The sequence below is a fragment of the Lepisosteus platostomus genome, chromosome 21, assembly GCF_059453375.1.
Source record: "Lepisosteus platostomus isolate fLepPlt1 chromosome 21, fLepPlt1.hap1, whole genome shotgun sequence".
Taxonomy (NCBI): domain Eukaryota; kingdom Metazoa; phylum Chordata; class Actinopteri; order Semionotiformes; family Lepisosteidae; genus Lepisosteus; species Lepisosteus platostomus.
In genome coordinates this window covers 11,644,264-11,662,095 of record NC_142631.1, presented here as the reverse complement: position 1 = coordinate 11,662,095, position 17,832 = coordinate 11,644,264, and the positions used below count along the sequence as shown (strand labels likewise).

The 17,832-nt window shown below is 36.2% G+C and overlaps 1 long non-coding RNA gene across 1 annotated transcript in view; it reads left to right on the top strand.

Moving 5' to 3' along the window:
• Nucleotides 1-9,425, top strand: part of LOC148644048 (uncharacterized) — a 316,550-nt gene extending 307,125 nt beyond the window's left edge. Inside the window, exon 5 of the long non-coding RNA XR_015928795.1 lies at nucleotides 9,196-9,425. This is a non-coding gene — a long non-coding RNA (uncharacterized LOC148644048). The remainder of the gene's footprint in view (nucleotides 1-9,195) is intronic.
• Nucleotides 9,426-17,832: the final 8,407 nt, after the last annotated feature.

The following is a 17,832-nucleotide window of genomic DNA, read 5'->3' as shown; positions in this document are numbered from 1 at the left end:
ATATACTTCAGATATATTTGTTTTATGTTGCCCAGAGGTCTTGTAACCACTGAACACTCAGCATGCCTTGACTTCTCTAATGTTCAAGGTCATATACAGTACATACAAAAAATCAGTCATCTTAAATGTCCAGCAAGCTCAAAGGACACAAATACAGATGCATATGTACATGCATGCAAACGCAAACATAAACATAAACAAGCAATATGAAAACAGAACCACAAGACAATATTTTTTGGCTTTACCTACCACCACTTGAAAATTGAAATTTTGACTGTATTTTTCTGGACTAACAAGGCTTGTTCAAAGACAATTATAGTATTTATATTTATATGAATTTACATAAATTACATATATATATTTGAAGAGCGCATGCCTTAATTAAAAGTCCTGGCTTATATTTATTACATGATTGATAAACGATATTTGAATCTTTGAAGTTGCAGGAGTTTAGACTCCTTTTTCTTAATGTCATCTCTGTTTTGGACCAGCAGAAAACCTAGGTCTTTGAATGGACCTCTCTGAAAGAAAAAAGAATGGTAGCTTACATTTTACATGAATCATAAGACTATAAGAAAATAATAAAGGTTACCAACAAGAGGCCCATCTAGTCCAATTGGTAGTAAAGAATTGATTAAAGGATCTTATCAAACAGTTTCATGAAATAATTCAGGGTATCAACCTCAGCAACATGACTGAGATGCTTGTTTAATCCTCACAGAACGAGAAACGGTTGTCATGCAAGTTACTCAACCCCAAGCTGTCAAAATTGCAGAAGTTATTATTATTCATAATATTTTCATGATCACAAATACAAATTGCTTAACTGGAAAGCAAAAATATCATTTTGACTTTACTATCCCAATTCATTTCCTTTAGTAGGCAAGCTTATGTACATAAGATTCATTGATCATCATTTGATGATCTTTTGTTTCTGCAATATCTTAAAAGTTCTGATGGCGTTTTGAGCTTGCCTTATGACAGACATTTTGTCATGTTGTGCAATTCTTTATCAGGATCCAATTTCTGGCATCTACAACACTGTCGTTAGCTTGATGAAGATCTGCAGTATACCTGTACATGAAACATCAATTTAGAAAGACCAGAATTTAAAAAAATGCCTTTCATGCTCTGTACACATTCTAAAGCAACCTTCTAAAGTAAAAGAGTGAAACAGCATGGGCACCTACTGTGTGACATAATCACAGACATAATGTTTCTGCAAAGCACAGTCTCCATTTACACTCAATGAATTGAACATTTAAGGTTTGATGATGTCTGAAGTACCATTTTTGCATGAAGTTGCATCCATAAGACATGTTTGTTTTCTTTTTTTACTTGCAATAGTGCTTATAAAATGGGAAACTGACAAACGTGTTCAAAGTAGAAACAAAAGTTTGAAAACTTGTAAATACAAATAATATGCAAAAATGTGATTGATTAAAAAAAGCAGTTCCGTGTTTTCATCTAATTTCAGTTTTCATTTGGCATATATTTTGAGAGTAATACCCAGAGCATTATTCCTAATATAATCTCAAGGAGAGAATATATTTCCATATTTACAGTACTTGCATCCTTTCAAAAACATTTCTGTTGCATGTTATTAAGTATAGGGTGATTTGAGGTGAGCACAAAAAAAATCAAAACAAATTAGTTCTCTACCTCACTCTGAGAATATAGCCACTTACCAGCCATAAGTAACAGCTAATTATTATTGCTATTTTAAAAAAAAAATCAGTTTAAAGCTTAAAACTGTTCTGAGATTTTCTTATGCCTGGAGAGAGTGTAGCCTCTTTTAATTGCTGTTTGATAAGATGCAAGGAGATTAATGGTTTGGTCTGTTGCAATAAAAAGATTTTTATAAATTAGATCCCGAGGGTTGATTAGTTCTTATTAGGTTAAAAGCATTGTTTGAAGTGCAATTCAGCTTCACAAAGCTTTTGCTCTTTCTGATAAGACTGAAGGAGATAAGGCCCTTAAATAATATCTTCACTATAAAAAAAGAGGTAAAATTAATTAAATCTGGTGCTTTTGACTGTAAAACACAATCAATGCTGTTCGGATTTGAGTGAATTGACTGTAGTGAATTCAATTCAGCAGCTTTCTGACATAGGGTGGGTACAGCATGTTCCAAGGTTGATCAATGCTAACCTCGGTGCTTTTAAGAAAATAAAGCATCAATAAGTCACGATTTGGTTTCTAAAGAGCAGAAGTTGATTGATATTAAAGGACTCCAGTGAAGAAGACAGAATCTAAAACAGAAGATTCTGTTTTACTGAGGTTTAAATCATTAGTTGCTTTAGGTATCTTTACTGAATAATGCAGAATAATATAGTATAATATAATAATCAGAATTTCTATACATTCTAGTTATGGCTTCTTATGACTTACAGTATATTCTTTTGGAGAACTGTGCTTACATTTCTTGCCTAAAATGCATGATCAAAATGAAAAAAGGCTTAGAGGTCATTTTTAAAAGGTTTCAAACACAAACCTGCCGGGAAATACTAAGATAATGCACTAATGGGTTTTGACCTACAGCTACCTTTGGTTTTTTATATAACAATTAAATACACAAGATAATACTTTGTATTTGTATTGTGAGATATATTAATATTGCATTTATTTATTTAGTTCACTGTCCAAAGGATTATACAGTATGTGTATGAAACCTAAGTTAAGTACAAAATCACTATTTATTGATGTTGAATTAATGCTGTAACAAAATCAAAACACTTACTACATTTTAATTATTGGGAACATAATTTCAAAAGCTAGGAGTGCTGTTTTTTTTATTCATAGTTCATACTGTACATATTTATAAAACATAAAGAACAGTAGCATTTTTAGATCTACATCCAGTATGTGAAGCTAGAAAACAATGCTCAGATTGCAACAATTCAGAATCTCCTCCTATTAGAATTAATAGTTAAGACAAAGCATTACAGCATTACAGTCTTCTCCATTATATTTGGTTTGGTAATTTCTTATACTGCTGACAGCTGCATCCCAAGTGTCCCAAGAATTAAAATGTACTTATTTCCAAAGGGTTCTACTCTCCACTTTGACTGAATGAATTGTTAAAGTGCATTTCTGTGACAGAACCACTGTTCTACAAGTTAATATTGAACTATAAAAATATCATGGGAGGGTCACTAGGAAACTAGGATCCATTTCATGTATTCATTTTTATATCAATATTTACTTTTACATCAACAGGTTATTTTTGTCTCATAACTTAAAGTTTATTAAGAAATATAACGGTTATTTTAACTATAAAAAGAAACTACAGTTTACTATAATTTCTGTCCAGTTTAATTTATGAATTATACTGCACCCCTTATACAATGTCTTCCAAATGTATTCATAATCCAGGTGAAATAGGAACAAAAACATCCATCATATAATGGAGGGATTCATGGGCTGCAGTTTATATAAAAGACTGAAAAAATATTCTACATTTATTTCACACCCTGAAGTCAGTATCTTGTTGAATGTTCTGTAGTTACATTTTGAATCCTAAAAATGACAGTTTGTGTTGGAGGTCTCCGAGTATTGCCTTTGGATGTATGATTGCATCCCAATCTCTGTTTTCTGACACCCCTTATTGGCAAGATACAGTTGGGATCCTGGCAGGGTTGCTACTATACCAGAAGCATTGATCATTATTTACATTATTCATAATAATTTATTAAATCATGATTGATTTATTAATAATACAGTAAAGTAATAAGATAAGATCACTTTATTGGCCACATACAATTTCCTGTATTAGGAATTTGTCTTTTCACATACCCCAACTTGCTCTCCATGAGACACACAGACAGGGAGAGAAGCTTGGGGGTCAGAGCGCAGGGTCAGCCATTAATGCGGTGTCCCTGCAGCACTTGGGGTTAAGGGCATTGCTCAGGGGTCCAAAGGAGTGGGATTCCTCTGCCGGCCACAGGATACGAACCAGCAACCTTCCAGCCACAGGCACAGATCCTTAGCTACAAGGCCACAGCACCGCCATCAAAAAGCAGATATGGCCCATATGGGGATTGAACCCCCAACCTTAGCATTATTAGCACCAAGCACTAACCAACTGAGCTAACAGGCCTTATAAGATAAGATCACTTTATTGGCCATATACAATTTCTTGTATTAGGAATTTGTCTTTTCGCATACCCCAACTTGCTCTCCATGAGGCTAATAAAGTAATAAATAATAAAGTATGCCTTAATAATGAAAACTACAGCAGAAAGTAATAGATTCAGCTTTTGAAGGATTCTTTTATTTATCTCCCTAACCTTGTGGAGGCTAATGAGTATTTGCCCACAGTCTTTGGAGAGCTCTCTGACCTTAACTATGATGATGCATTCCAATACCGAATGTCTTGTGTGTGTTACATTTTTATACTATAAGTAAAAAGGAAACCCCTTCAAGACCTCTATGTAGTTCCAAAGGCTTTCATTATAGATGTTTTCCATCTTCTAAAGAGCAAAACATTGTGTTTGTTTTAGTTTTATACTATTTAAATAATTAATTAGAAATGTGGATCAATGTAACCCTCATGTTTTCTGGAATGAAAGTATTCATAATAGGTATAACTTTGCTATGCTATTACAATTTAAGTATAACATTTTTATAATTATTTTAAGCAAGGCGTATAAAGCAATCTGTAAGATATTCTATTTTTCCTATTTCATCAGTGGGTTGAATAAATCTGGAGGACACTGTATGTATCTGTTAGGGACATACATATTAATTAGTGTCTATCCAATCACAAGGTTTCAATGTTTTCAATGTTAGAATCTATATACAGTACAATTGTATGCAAACGTTTGGGCACCCCTGGTTAAATTACATGTTTTGTTGATTTTCTAAGTGAAAAAAAGTTAACACAGTGAACAAACTTAAACTTGACATATTTCTCAAATATTAATGTACAGTTACTATTTCTTTGCTAAATTTAACAGATTGAAAAAAATAAAATAGTAAATGTGGCATGTGCAAAAGTTTGCACACCCTTCCAGTTGATCCACTAGTGTTATTTTGTTGTTAGGTCTCAGAACTTAATTGACTCATTAGGCCTTAATCTAAGTCAGGTTATGACAATTCCAGAGCTTCATAAATTTTCTGACTCTTCTAACCTCTCAGGGTGTTGTGCTTACACTCAACAACCATGGACTCCTCTAAGCAGCTGACTGAGGATCAGAAAATAAGGATAATTGACTCTTACAAAGCAGGGGAAGGCTATAAAAAGATATCAAAACACTTCCTGCTTGCAATTTCCACTGTCCGAAATGTCGTTAAGACATGAAAGTTAATGGGAACTGTTGAAGTAAAGACAAGATCTGGAAAACAAAGAAAAATCTCAGATAGAACTGCTTGTAGACTGGTCAGGAAAGCAAAGATAACCCCCATATTACTGTAAAGGACCTGCAGGAAGGTTTAGCTGGCACAGGAGTAGTGGTGCACCGGTCCACTGTGCAGCGTTGCTTGCACAAACATGATCTGCATGGAAGACTCAACAGAAGTAAACCTTACCTGCGATCTCATCACAAAAGTCAACATCTGAAAGTATGCAACACAACACTTAGATAAGCCAGAGGTGTTTTGGAACCAAGTGCTGTGGTCTGATGAAGTAAAAATTGAACTCTTTGGCTACAATCACCAAAGGTATGTTTGGAGAATAAAGGAGAAGCATTTGAAGAAAAGAACACCTTGCCAACTGTTAAGCATGGGGGTGGATCTATTATGCTTTGGGGTTGTGTGGCAGCCAGTGGCAGAGGAAATATTGTGCAGGTAGAGGGAAGAATGGATTCTATTTATCAACAAATCCTGGATGTCCCTCAGTCAGTGAAGAAACTGAAGCTGAAAAGAGGTTAGATATTCCACCCAGACAATGATCCAAAACATACTGTACCTCAAAATCAGTCATGAACTACTTCAAGAAATTAAAGATTAAGGTTTTGGAATGGCCATCACAGTCCCCAGACTTGAATATTATTGAAAATCTGTGGGTAGATCTCAAACACGCAGTGCATGCAAGACGACCTAAGAATATTTCTGAACTAGAAGCATTCTGCAAGGAAGAGTGGGGGAAAAAATCCTAAAACAAGAATAGAAAGAATGTTAGCTGGTTACAAGAAACGTTTGGAGGCTGTGGTTTCTGCCAAAGGGAGTGTTACTAAGTACTGACTGAATGGGTGCCCAAACATTTGCACATGTCACATTTACTGTTTTATTTTTTCCAATCTGTTAAATCCAGCAAATAAATAGTAACAGTGCATTAAAATTTGCAGAAATATATCATGTTTAAGTTTGTTCGCTGCAGAGGTTTTGTTAACTTCTTTTAAGAAAATCAACAAAACATGTAATTTGACCAGGGGTGCCCAAACTTTTGCATACAACTGTACAGTATGTCTACTTCATGTGTACATATAGTGCTGTCTCTTAGTGTTGTGACAGGACATAAAGTTAATTAATATTGAATTATATACAATTTCCATGATGCTGAAGCTGATACCCTAATTACTTTTAAAAAATGGCCATTTAAAATTCACACTTATCATTCATTGTGGCTGCACGCTCTTAAATAATCACCAGAGCCCTGGAGAGTGTTCGGTGCACAATATCTATCAATCATATACTGTATATTCCTTATCATTACTCACTGTGTATCTTTCAGACTTATCTTATTTTAAAGACTTGTGGTAAACCAATTAAGGTTAACTTAAATTTAAATATAATAAAATTATATAAAATAAAATTAAAATTAAATATTAAATAAAATACAAATGTTTATGTTCTGACTTTTGCACACATTATGTGGCTGGATTCATTACATTTTCTGATTAAAATTTCTGTTTATATGTAAGGTGAATGCAATTTTACTTTGTATGGAAGATAACCATAGGAACACATATGCACAATGTTAAGTAATTATGATCTGCACTTTATTTGTCTTCTAAAAAGAACAAAAAAGTGATCTTTAAGTAAGCTTAGTGATAATGAGGAAGCACCAGGGCAAAACTTGTGAAAAAAGTGCACATGAACAATCACGTGGCTCATCATAAATGACAATACGGGAAACATTTGCAAAACTTGCCAAAATACAAATAATGAAATCTAAAAAGAAGTTGTGTGCAAAGGCAAAAATTGAGAACGGATTTGACAGATGTCAAAGTGCCAATGAAAACACGCCCAACCTTCACTGCAAAGCTTCTTCTGCTGCAAAATAATGGCAAAATAATGACATTCAAAACGTGCGTGTGATGACATGTTCTGTCAAGGAAAACGACGTGTTTCAGTGTTCCATATTTATAGAGATTACATGACGCTCAGTTGACATTGAAGACGCTGTGAATAACTTCATCTGCAGAAATTACATGTGAACAGATTCTCCTTAACAACAGCCTTCAGTGATGGCAAGAAATGCTTTTTTTTTCTCTTAAGGTGATGCCTATGTTCCTACTTCTGGTGTGGATCACTTTGTACTTTGCAATGTGAAATTTATGTGGCTGTCCAGTTCTTGACCTTGTCTAAGTGTGTTTGTAAATCCATTGCTGCTTTTTCTGTTTGCCACACCTCCCCACACACACATTTTTGTATCATCTCCATATTTAACTTTCCATTCTTATGAAGTGCCGTATAGACATTTTGCCTTACTTAGAGAGATATAGATTAATAATTCATTCTTAAAGTACACATATTCTCATTCTTAAAGTATGCGTATTAGAAAAAAATGAAATAAAATAGCTCCTTAAATAATGCATGAAATAAACTTGATACAAGTGGATATAGGATGGTGACCAGCAGGAGTCATGAAATTAGAGCACATTTACTTACTGCCTGCTGTGTACTAGGCTGATGGAAATATGCCAGCTGACTCCTTCCTTCTTAAATTGCTCACTCCTAAAATCCATGAAATGCAGTGCAAAGCAGTTTGACTTTTTTTTTTTACTTTATATATTGGAATATAAGTAATTCCATTCTTTCTAATTGCTACCGACAGTTTTCTGTGCTAATGCAGTTAACTTCTTTATTCCTTGGCATTGTTCAAATAAGAACAGCTGCTGTTCTGTAATGCCACTTACAGATTTGAAGAGCAACTAGTTCATGGTCATGTACAATTTCATCCTGACTTTAATGAGAAAGAAAGCAAAAGAACAAATGATGCCCAGTTTGCGTTCAGACATCCACAGTAGCGGCTGACCACTCTTTAATTTCATATCAGGATTTTAGGATCTCGAGGCAGCTTTCCATGAAGAGCCGTGAGAATGGTATTGTGGTTTATAAAGATGGACTGATTATGAGACAAAAGCGGGGGGGAGTTTTTGCCAGAGTTCTTTCATTATGCCCTTTGAAGCAAGGCCTGTCGTTTCTGACAAAAACCTTACTTGCCATTTGTCAGAATCCCAGACCCCATCATTCATCTCCTTTTACACCCCTGGAATGTAATCTGCTTTAAATTGTGAAATATTTATAAACCTGCCTTGTAAGGTGCCATGGTAATTAGAGTACACTGGTTCGAAAGGAAGTCCGTATGCTAAAACATGTCATTCAGTTCACACAGTTGGAGGGCTATCTGACTGTGAAATCTGTACTGATAATTAAAAAAATGTAAATCTGCCATGATAAAATAACATATTAATACTGGCCTCAGGCTTAACTTCTCTTTCCACTTTTCACTTGCATGCAGTGGGAGATGAGTTTGAAATGGTGTTCCAGTGTGTAGGTAAATACTAACAATCCCAATTTTCTTTTGCTATATATTTCAATTTCTCCCTTTTTTTTTAGTCTGTGGCTCTCTTCTTTCACAGATAGTATATTTATTGTGTAGTAATATGTAATAAATTAACTACTGTATACAGAGGAGAAAAAGAAATGTCACTTTTAACTGCAACAAATTCACAACGTTATCAGAAAAACTACTTTTTTGACCCATGTGCACTGACATCTTACTGAACAGACGTGACAAAAGTAAAACTCATCATGCTGACTAAAATTTTGTCATCAACAGGGATGATCACCAGGTGGTCTACTGTGAAAGTCACAAGCTTGCAATGTTTCTGGCCAGTGTTGGGAGTAATACTAATTGTACATCTGTGATACATGTATTGCAACAGGGTGAAGATACTGTCTTGTGGGCTTCTGTCCAATTTCCTCTTTAAGAATTGAATATTCTATTCACTGGTTTCTGATTCCCAGATGCCAAACATTATCCCAGCTCATCCCAAAAAAGGAACAGTGTGAGGACATGTTAAAATGCCAGGAATGCTGGCAGGAAGACAGCAAGTGATGTCCCACGACTTGACAGATATACAACCATACATTTATGTTGCCGTTCCGACAACTTGGTGAGAACATAGCCTGTTTATTATGTACAGTTTTCTTTTGCAGGATAAAGATCCACAAAGCATAAATGATAAGCAAAATATTGCCAAAGTACATGGACATCACATTTTGATTTGATAACGATGGAATAAATTGTTAATGAAGAACTAAGAAAACTAACAAGATTTTGTTTTAATTCTTATTAACACAACAGATCAGTCTTTAGAAGGTTATCATCTACATTGTTAACTATGGAATGATAATAGAAAAGTAAATAACAGCAAAATGACATCACATTTTATTTACCTACAATAGAACACATTTGCATTTACAGCTGAAAAATTGTATGCATTATTGAAATTAATTTTAATACAAACAATTATGCATTCCTCTATTAGGTATAGCCAGTGTTTTAAGTCTGATGTAATTTTGGAAGTTTTGAAATGCTGAATCATTATAACCATTTAAAATAAACAGCAAAATACACCTTTTATGCCCAGCCTTCAAATCCATGCCCTTTATTTTTATAAGGGTTTTGTGTTTTTATTGAGTTTGACTATTTACGATAACGTCATATTTATTGTATTACATTTGACAGGCATTACCAAGTTTCTTCCAATATTCTGCAAGCTTTGACACTGAAACAGCATTATTTCCTTCATTGGCATGATGATCAATTTGTCGCACTGAGCCAAAAGATTGAATGAAATGAACAAATCTCCTGTTGGACTCTTGAATTGATTTACTGTATATGAGTTACTGAAATGATTTATTTAAAATGAACGCATCATTCACATACTGCACAGCTGTATTTGCCAACATAATCTACGGTAAAATGAATTCCTAAAGTGTTGCTCTACTTAGAATGTTGTGTGTGCAGGACCATCAAGGTTACTGCTTGGCCATGTAAGCACAGAGTAATGGGAACACAGCACTAAACCCCAACTTATCACTAAATAGCAATTAGCTCCTCTGCTATGAAGGGACTTAACATGAGCAGTGAATAGTGGCAAATGAAGATTTAGCCACCTCTTTACAGTTGACCTGGCATTTCTGATGTAGTGGAACCAGCAGTGCAAAAACACTTGTGAAGCTGGAATGTGTCAATCTTCGTAAGCCACTACTGGATTGTTGTCATCACACTCATGAAATGACTGACACTACCAGGTTGTTATTCGTTTTTAATTTAGATAATTTGTCATTTTCTTAAAGACACCCTCTGGTAACTTTGATCTACACAGTGGACTCCTGAGAAGTCTGAATGTTGGTTGCTTTTCTGACTGTCACTATGATGTCTTATTCAAATAAGATTTAAATTCACCATAAGACACTGAGCTTCTCAGTCTTTGGAAAATGTTAGTTGAATCAGCAGGTACTCAACTCCAAATCACTTACAATATTTGCAATATTTGCAATGTTTACTAAAATTACCAATAACTCAAAGAGGCATCAATGCAGTGAACTCGGCTTAACACTTAACACCCAGTTCTCTTCACTAATCACAATTGACTTAATGTGAAGATCTTGATTAAAACCACTAGTTTTGTTTTCCACCCCCAACACTAATGTCAGTTTGGCTGATCCTGTTTGGCCAGAGACGCCACTCAGCAACAGCTGTCAGTTTGATGTTCTCTATTTCCACAACTTAAGGGCACCTATTAATCTGTTACTGTTGATGTATTTCCTTATTTGTTTCTTAATTATCTATCACTCACTGAGTCTCACAGGCCTGTAAGCCAGAAATAGCCATAAGTGTACAATGTATTGCCAAGTCCACCCTCCAATATGTTGAAGATGAAATGTTTGTTCTCTGAATAGTGGGTTATATTACTTACTTTATGTTTAATTTCCTGATTTTCTGCAGGCTTGTCATGCAACAGGTTTAAAAAAAATCACATCACCTTAATCACTAATAAGATATTCTTGTGTAACATTTAAAGTCATTCAAATGTCTCATGGACCCAAATGATAAAGTAATCAAAATGACCAAAAGCATTAAATCACCATCCAAAACTATATACTTTTTTTTAATATGCATGCATACATTGAGTGATAAGTTCACTATATTAAATCTATTTTAATAATATATATTTTCCATTGCTCCTTAGTTCAACTGAGTAGTATTTAAACAACCATCTTATGTGCAATGTTTAAAGTTGTGCCTGATTAGATCTTTAAAATGAAGTTTGACATTTGCCTTTCTGACACTCTTTGCCGGGAATCTCATCTTTATCAACTGAAACCCAGCTGCCCCTTCATCCTATGAATTATAGCACAGATCTATTTTTTATTAACCTATCTATTTTTTATTAAAATTAAATTGTTCCAGAAGCAGAACCCTTCTTGTGTGAATTGAAAATACATAAGTTTTGAGAAACATACAAATGCGTCAGAGCTTTCTAATTGTCTTTGAATTCTGTATTTTAACTAAATTCCTATTCTTCTCCATCTAGTACTAAACCAAGGAATAATGTACTTTTGTGCTTTTCCTAAAGGAGAAACAATTATGAAATACTGTGGTCTGGGTATCTTGAGAGGTTATTTAGACAGATGATCGATAAAAAAAAAAATTCCACCTAGATTCTGGTAGCGTGTAAAGTTACAGTAAGCCAAGGGTCTGTTCTGTTGAAGTCTTTATCTTTTCAAATAGCACTTTTAAATAATAATGTAATGGATTTGGGTTCTCTTGGCTTGTGCCCTCACCGCTCCAGGTCCAGTTCATCCCTCACCACATGGACACGAACCTGTCTCCGGCATCGCTCAACAGGGGTCTCGCTGGCTGAGCTAAAGAAGACCTTTATGTTATGCGCAGGGGCGTATTTGTTACAATAACAGGCAGTGGCAGTGGCAGGCAGCCTAAAACTGAAAACTTGAAGACTGACCTGAAAGTAATAATAATAGCTTACACTTATATAGCGCTTCTCTGGACACTCCACTCAAAGCGCTTTACAGGTAATGGGGACTCCCCTCCACCACCACCAATGTGCAGCATCCACTTGGATGATGCGACTGCAGCCATAGTGCTCCAGAACGCTCACCACACATCAGCTAGCAGCGGGGAGGAGAGCAGAGTGATGAAGCCAATTCATAGATGGGGATTATTAGAAGGCCATGGATTGGTAAGGGCCAATGGGAAATTTGGCCAGGATGCCAGGGTTATACTCCTACTCTTTTTGAGAAATGCCCTGGGAATTTTAATTACCACACAGAGTCAGGACCTCGGTTTTACGTGTTATCCAAAGGACCGCGAGGCTTTAAAACAAGTAGAGGCTGCTATAAGGCGTCTAACTGTTTTAATGAGCCACATTGGGTACTCATTATCAGATTAGTGGAGAAGGGTGTTCTGGTTCACTCGCTCATATGTTCATAGCATCATACTGGGAACCGGAAGATGGCCAGTGTCAGAAGATATGTACAGTAGGGGGTTACTGAACTAATAGATCACGGATGTAAGAGAAATAGTTATAGCCCTAAAATGAGCAGCAGTATTTATTCACAAATCTCCAAGAAGCTTAAGGTGATAAGGTGGATAGAAAGGGTATATATGCTCTTGTATTTTAGCATAGTTATAGATCCAAGCAGCTTTTGAGGAGAACAGTTCTGAATATGTTGAATCTTGGCAAGACGCTGTTTCAATATAACAGCAATCTCTGCCGTGCAATAATCAGTCCTTGAAAAGACAAAAGGATGCCTTAGCTTTGTTGCTCAAGATTGAAAGAGACATGAATGGATACAAACAATGTTACAAAGATGAAAGCAGATACCTTCACAACAATTTGAATATAAACTTCAAATGCAAGTCTGTGATCAAAGATGACACCAAAATTCCTGACCTGAGTTTTTGGACTGATGCCAATACCATGAATAGTCAAACTGAATTTCCCCCCAAATCGTCTATACAGTGTAACAAGGCTTAAAAAGCTTGGTCCAAAGGTAAAATACAACATAACTTTGACTTCTGGGCTGAAGGTCTTGAAATTGAATGTTTGATTGAGTTTAGAAACTGTGATATTATGTTTGAGACATAGAACAGAGATCAGGGTAAGGCACTGACTGGAATATCTCTGGATATGAGCCGGTTTGATTCATTAGTACTGCATTTGTGCCGTTAAAAGTAGCTTCCCAGCTGCTTGTGTTAAGATAAAACACTTTTTTCAGGTAATCACATGACCATGTTTGCAAATGTGACCACCGGTAGCCCCATCTGGGAAGTTCAAGCACTATTTTGTTTCTCTGTTTTCCCAGTAGCAGGGGGCAGTAGTTCGTTTTGCATTTGATACTACTCTGTGTGAACAATTACTGTTAGTTTGTCTCCTATCATACTGTAATCACAAGAATTGCAAGTTTAATCTTAAAAAGTGAACATTAGCAAACAACTACATGTTCTTAGAAAAAAAGAATACCGCTCAGCTATTTTTTTTTTTAAATCTGAAGTAATGTTTCTCATTGTGTCCATTTTAAATATGCAAATCAAGGAACATTCAAAGATTCAACGCATCTTTCGAGCCATGCATTTAAAAATTCTAGAATTTGCAAATTCCTTCCTTAGAAGACCATTGTTGCACTATTTTATGCAAAACAAATTCAGAAATATGAAGAGCCAGGAAATTGAGGGGCATTATACATGAAGATGAACTTTGCAAATTCTTACCATCTACTGCCTCAGAAATAATTGATTTTTCTTTTGACTAAATTGAACATTAAAAAAAAATCATGCTTCAAGTGTGGGCAATTGCGGACATTAAATTTGTCAATTAACGACACTAGCATAAAAATGCTAGTGAATTTCAAAACTTGTAAATTACACTTTACTTAGTTTTCACTGCAATAATGTGATTTATAGCCATTAAAAATGTCTCCTGCTTCAGTGAGCACAGTAAAACCTAGTCCTACACTAAAGTTATGCACTATACTGTATGTACCCACTATGGTGACCACACCTCTCAGTCACAGCTCAAGGCTCTTTTAGTAGTAAAGCCAAAACTGACGTGTTTGCATAAAAACAAACTTCCACAGCAGTAGGAATAAACATACAGTACAAGATATATACGAGAAACTTTATATCAATCTCTCTCTCTACATACCTCTACATACAGTTCTGTTGTCAAAGATGATACTTAAGAACATTTATCATTATAATTCTAAGAGTATTTATGAGGATGTAAAAACAATTCAGGTTAGCATGTTGTCTATTTAATTTAAACAAAACATTATCAGAGCTGTGTATGAAGATTACCACCTAGAGTTGTCACTGGCTACTTAGAAAGTGATACAATTGGCAGCTCAGCTCCTTATGTAAGGCCAATAGAAATTGAATAGACATGTGTATCAAATAGAAACAGCTCCTCTGTGTAAGAGCAACTGAACAATAGGAAATAAAGGTACTCATCTTCCAGTTTCTGGAGGGTTTCTACATTATTGTCCAAGAAAAACTCCACACCACATCAGTCTGGAAGCAGATCTGGAAAAATAAAAGCAACAGTTATTACTACCTCATAATCGGATATCATATTGATGAAGTCTGAGCCTGCTCGGACTTAATGCATTTCCATGACCAACTAAATCAATTCTAGCCAATATCTAAAGTGCATCAGGATGAAAAATGTATCTACACAAAATAACTTCATTTTGTACTTCTGTTTTTGTGCAGTAGCGAAATGAGTACAGTGGGCTACAACCCTTCTACCCATTAAGAAGAGACTATTAGGTCCTGAAAGGTCCAGTTCTGGTCTTTCAGTCTAAGTATTTCCAAGCAATGTCTGCATATGAGACACTAATATACTGTACACTTTGTGAAATCCTCTGCATTCTGTATTAATATTACCAAGTAATCACATGCCTGTCCCCACCTCCCCTCCACAATGCCATATGTGTAGTTAGTACAAAATATGCAAGGAAGAATGGTTACTTCTGCCATGTGCCAGACAGCAATTAAATCTAATAAGTTACTAAAATAGATGTGCTCTATCACTGCACTTTAGTAACAAAGCTGTACATGCTCTAGATTAAGCAGAGACGCTCTCAACCATGCTTTTGGAGAGCCTGAGCTCAGCACATTCTATACTTAACTACTAAATTACTTTTAATGACCCAGCTGATGTAAAATTCTGAAAGGGCTGCAACAAAAACCTGAAGGGTCTTCTAGGTACAGAATACTTTTTAGTGAGAATTACTTAACAGCACAATAACTTCCCCCAGTGATCATAGTTAAATAGCATGTGACTTCTAAAACCCAAATCAATTGGCATTTTTCAGGATGAGGTATGGAGATCCCTGCTCTAGTCCAGCCTTTTGCAACAAAGGTATTGTCAAAGGGTTAAAGGTTCCTGGCCAGGAAATTTGGACACTGGGGTAACTCCCCCTACACTGTTCTGAAACGCCTTGGGATTTTTAATAACCACAGAGTCAGGACCTCATTTTTATATCTCATGCAAAGAAAAGCACGTTTCTACAGTATGGTGTCCCCCCTCACTATACTGGGGCATTAGGACCCACCCAGACTGCAAGAAGAGCACCTCCTACTGGTGTCACTACCACCTCTTCCAGCAGCAACCTTAGTTTTTCTCCCCTAGGAGGTTTCCCCATCAATGTACTGACAAGGGTCATACCGGTCATCAGCAGTGAGTTGCAGGGCAATATGGCTTGGGACCTAACCAATACATATCCCCAACTTTCTCATTATACATGTTAAGATATAGCACTCTTCCCTCCAGGTGGCATTGTTGCCTAAGAAAAGCTAACCCTGAAGGTACAGTTATCAGTTAATGTCCTCTCACTGATCTTCAGAGAAGTGCAGCACCAGAGATTATCCAGTGGTACCACAACACCAGAGGACAGACTTCATAGACATTAATGGTTCTATAGAAAAGAGACTTCCTTAACTTTATTACACAGACATTACAAGATCAGGGTCAATGATGACCATACATACCAAATAGGTTTGTTATACTTTACAGATGCAGAGTTGAGGATGTCCAATTCCTGTTGTAGAGCTTTAGATGCCCATCTCTATTCTTCTCACGTGTTCAACAGGGCTGTTTTAGTAGTGGTGGGGAAAAAAACAGCACCTCTCCTATTCTTGAAAGGAAAGGAGATGCATGACCAAGTCCTGAGACTTTGTTGGTCATTGCAGCATTGTCTCAACAGCCATTCAACACTAGCAACATTCCAAGCTGAGTCAGTCACACTTTGGACTCCTAAGCATGGGGAAAATAAGCTCCTCAACCTTACCCAGATCATGAACCATCAGTGAAAGACTTCCACACCATCCACAGACTTGACCGGATACAATACTGCTGTGAAGAAGCTCACTTTAGCACAAAAGGGCCAAGTCATTAGACTGATGCTTTTCTCTAGACTACCTTCAATTTCTATCCATTTCAAAAGCCAAGTATATCAGTATCTTGGGTTTTCAGTGTAGGGATCTCTCCCCACTTACTATGCAGCAGCATCATCATGCTGCGTTTCTCCAACCCAAGGATGGGGACACATTTGGGCTCTTTCTGATATACAGCATTCCTCAAAAGCCTACAAACCTAGTCCGTGGAATAGGACCCTTGTGGAATCTAATCTTTGTCACAATGTGCTGTGAAGACATACAAGATGGATCAATGGAAGGCATTATACCCATCCATAAAGCCTCAAGTTTGGAGAGTTTCATGGTCTTGTGCTCAAGACTGTACTACCTTCAGTAATTAGTACAGAAGAGCAGCCAGCTAATCCTCATCTAAAGCAAGTCTTTAAAATACTGTGATGTTGAGCAATGTTGACAAGATGTCCATTTTGCATGCAATACCCTGAACATCTACATTCAGCAGCACTGACTAGGAGTCCTGCAATAGCCATTTACTTTGCAACAAAAGTGACCCAAATGAGCTGGTACACATACCATCTCAACACAAGTAACACTCTCTACTGGACAGAATCATTTACTGCTTTTCCAAGCCACAGCATAATGTATGAAGTCCCACAGATTGGCTGGCTTCAGTAACTGTTTGGTTTGAGCTTTCCCAAGCCATTGACATCTTGCTCTTCTCACCAAACAGATCTCAGAGCCACAGTAACATTGGCTATACAACTCAAAAGACAGAATTCTCATGTTCCTCTCCACCTCAAAGCACAATCTAAATGTTTTCCTCCAAGGCTTCACTTTTATAACCCTTTTCATTAATTACAGAGGCTTGGCTAATTCCATGGGAACCTATCCCAAAAGCCCTAAAATCCTCATGCGGAATGCCCAGGTGTGTCTAGCTCAATAATGCACACCTGCTTCCAAATCCCTGCCTGCTGAGAAGCTTTCTTGGATCAGAGAAACACTACAACCTGGACTTGAGCCAAAAAGCATGGTTCCTATAGAAACTTTCTAGGGACCCTATGATGTTGCTTCAATATTTCTTCTACAACATTATTAGAAGTGTGCTTTTAAAAAAAAAACATTCAACATACAGTACCTCAATCTCTTTCAAAGATAAATTAAAACAGAAAGATATTGATTTGATTAGGGTTTGTATG